A 4,049-nucleotide genomic window follows, 5' to 3' on the forward strand; every position below is an offset into this window, starting at 1 on the left:
TTTATTGCATTATGGGATGTTATTGCATGTTATATCACAATACTTATGCCTTTTCTCTCTTATTTTATAAGGTTTACATGAAGAAGGAAAATGACGGCAGTTGGAATTCTGGACTGGAAAAGGAGCAAATATTAGAGACCTATTCTACACAACTCCAAAAGTCCTGAAACTTCATGGAGATCAGCTTTGGAATATATAAAAATATTGGGCGAAGAAAGCACAAGAGGGGGGCCACCAGTCAGTCACGAGGGTGGAGGGCGCGCCCTACCCCCCTGGGCGCGCCCCCTACCTCGTGGGCCCCCTGGCAGGCCCCCGACGCCCATCTTTTGCTATATGGTGTCTTTTGCCCTGGAAAAAATCATAGAGAAGCTTTCAGGACAAAGCGCCGCCGTCTCGAGGCGGAACTTGGGCACGACCAATCTAGGGCTCCGGCGGAGCCGTTCTGCCGAGGAAACATCCCTCGGGAGGGGGAAATCATCGCCATCGTCATCACCATCGATCCTCTCATCGAGAGGGGGTCAATCTCCATCAACATCTTCACTAGCACCATCTCCTCTCCTACCCTAGTTCATCTCTTGTATCCGATTTTTGTCTCAAAACCTTAGATTGGTACCTGTGGGTTGCTAGTAGTGTTGATTACTCCTTGTAGTTGATGCTAGTTGGTTTATTCGGTGGAAGATCATATGTTCAGATCCTTAATGCTAATTAATACTCCTCTGATTACGAACATGAATATTCTTTGTGGGTAGTTACGTTTGTTCCTGAGGACATGGGAGAAGTCTTGTTATAAGTAATCATGTGAATTTGGTATTTGTTCGATATTTTGATGAGATGTATGTTGTTTCTCCTCTAGTGGTGTTATGTGAATGTCAACTACATGACACTTCACCATGATTTGGGCCTAGGGGAAGGCATTGGGAAGTAATAAGTAGATGATGGGTTGCTAGAGTGACAAAATCTTAAACCCTAGTTTATGCGTTGCTTCGTAAGGGGCTGATTTGGATCCATATGTTTGATGATATGGTTAGGTTTACCTTAATTCTTCTTTCGTAGTTGCGGATGCTTGCGAGAGGGGTTAATCATAAGTAGGAGGCTTGTCCAAGGAAGGACAACACCCAAGCAGTACTGGTCCACCCATATATCAAATTATCAAAGTAAGGAACGTGAATCATATGAGCATGATGGAAACTAGCTTGACAATAATTCCCATGTGTCCTCGGGAGTGCTTTGCTTCATATAAGAGTTTGTCTAGGCTTGTCCTTTGCTACAAAAAGGATTGGGCCACCTTGCTGCACATTGTTACTTTTGTTATTTGTTACCTGTTGTGAATTACCTTATCACAAAACTATTTGTTACCGATAATTTCAGTGCTTGCAGAGAATACCTTACTGAAAACCGCTTGTCATTTCCTTCTGCTCCTCGTTGGGTTCGACACTCTTACTTATCGAAAGGACTACGATAGATCTCCTATACTCGTGGGTCATCAAAGAACCAATGATTTATCTCTATCACAGAGGAACATGGCTTTATGTGTAATGAAATGGTCATCATGGCCGCTATAACTGGTGAGACCCAGGCCATCATGAAGAATACAACGCAAACCTGCTTCCTCATGCTTGATGTCTTGCTAAATTCATTGCAAAAAATAAAGCAATCTATGGAAAAGTGACTTAGCGCAATATGTGCCATGTTGTATGAATTCTTGCCTGAACATGTCATGACAGGAGGAGAGTTTCACTAGGATGCGGCCTCACTCGTGATGACTTTTTTGTATCGGTGAATTGTAACCACTCATCCTACATTCTTTAGTTCTCACCGCATTCAATTGTTGGATGTACATTATAAAATGTCACAGTTTTGATCTTCTGGTCTCCTGTCATATACTTGTGATATTATAGTTATGGTACATGCTATTCGTTAGTGAATTTTATTTGTCTTTTTCAATGAGTCTCTTAAAGTTTTTATTACTGCGGTATGTCAATTTTTAGACAAGTTTGGCTGCATAACAATTGTCGGAGTCAAAAGGCGGCTAGGATTTCTGCCTCCCGTCGGTAATGTCGCCGATCTGCCACGTCTCCTGTGGCCTCAGGGCCATGGGTGCACGGTGAATCCCGGCCCTTGCCGGCGGGAGGGCTCCGTTTTTACGTGCTTCTTCATGTTTTTATAGGGTTTATGTCCTACTCAGGAAGACGAGACGACAATGACTTTTTGAAGATGGAATAGGGTTCTCCCCGCTTAGCCCCCGTTCTGGTGGTACGTTTAGCATCGTTGGGGGGCGTGTGGAGGTGTCGCTTTGGCGGATCTCGTGAAATTCGGTCGGTGATTGTCTTTGGTGGATCTACTCGCATCCGGTATTTGTTCGTCTTTAGTCTTGTGTCTTCGGGTTGGATACTTTCAATCTAAACTTCTCTTCATTGGTGGCAGTTGCTGTTTTGATACATTGATTCTATGGGGCCTTAGCACGACGACTTTTCAACTGTCTACTACAACAAGTTGTGCCCAGCTCCGGCGAGGGAGGGGCGATGATGGCGGTGCGCCTTCGGCTCGCTTCAGTACTTGTATTAGTCGCTAGATGGTCTACAAATCTGGATGTAATTTTTTATTATTTCGGATGTTCCTTGTGCTATCATAATTGAAGATGAATAGATTGGAAGTTGCTGGAAAAAAAACAATTGTTGAAGTCATTGCTTAGTCCTATCCCTAGAGGAGGCTTCCCTTTGTTTCCTTTTGTGGACAGGTGAAGATGATTGCGTCTGCTTGATCTGCTGCATCTATTGCGGTGGTCCGCGTCATTGCTAGTCCTATCCAAATAACAGGCAAAATCTTGGTGTTTGTGTTTCTGGACCGGTGCAGATAATTGCATCTGCGAGATCCAACCACCGTACACGGTCTCATTTTTCTCCTGCTTCATGAGAGCATTCCTCTCCGAGAATGTGACTTCTAGACGGGAAGTGTCTAGACCATTTTATTTTATTTTGCTGGTTAGGAACCTGACATATTGGTGCTTTTTGCCTTTGCATTGATGAGCCGACACAGGCTGGTGCAGCATATCTGGTTTTCCAGCGATTCACGTAGCCAGCCACGCTGCACGGGGTAGTAGCCATGGGATTCGACTATTAAGAGCCCAGTCGTTCCGATCCGGAATTTATACGTGGTCAACCAAGTTGCAGGGAGGTAGTAGCCATTGAATTCGAACGTTAAGAGCCCTGCCATTCCGATCAAGAAGTTTTTTTGAAGTTGGCTTCGATGGATCTCGATTCCTTAAAATGGAAGAGGTGAGTTGGCCGGATAATTAACGAAAAATAGACGGAAAACGTCACAATAAGCCCGCAAGGACAACTTACCTAGGTTGACCCGGCTGTGAGAAGAATTGGGAAGTGTAGAACCCTTCGTCTGGGCCGCATTGTATTATATAGAGATCATGCCGTGGCTTACAAGGTAGAGATCGATCGAGAGAAGAGGAGATCGATCATGGTTCGGTACATGAGGTTTAACAGAAATAGAGATAAGAGGAGATAAGATTACAAAGATTTAAACTGCTCAACTACTCTCCTATATCTATACAACATATTCTAACACCGGCTACCCACACAAATACACACATGCCGTCGAGGAGAAAAGCACCATTGACGTTGGCATCCGGTGTCATCATCATAACACTCCTCCGCAAGCCAGCGACTCCGAGTTCACCATCGACGGACCACCAACGTAGCCCTAGCCGCAAACAGACGCCGAGACCAGTTGTGGTCGTGCTTTCTTTGTTATAAAGTATTTCTTTTATATGTCACTCTTCAAAACCATCGAATTTAGCACGGTCATTCTAGCATGGACCAACCCTAACCCAAAAGTACAACCAAAGGGTTCAAAAGGTATGATCTCTGCAACTCAAAGTGCTTTTATTATTGGGAGATTGATCTCTGATAATGCTCTTATAGCCTTTGAATGTATGCATCCATTGAGTACACTTAACGATGGTCGGGGTGAATTCTATGCTTATAAACTGGATTTAGCAAAGGCATATGATAGGGTTGATTGGGCATTTTTAGAGA

The sequence above is a fragment of the Triticum aestivum genome, chromosome 3B (assembly GCF_018294505.1).
Source record: "Triticum aestivum cultivar Chinese Spring chromosome 3B, IWGSC CS RefSeq v2.1, whole genome shotgun sequence".
Classification (NCBI taxonomy): domain Eukaryota; kingdom Viridiplantae; phylum Streptophyta; class Magnoliopsida; order Poales; family Poaceae; genus Triticum; species Triticum aestivum.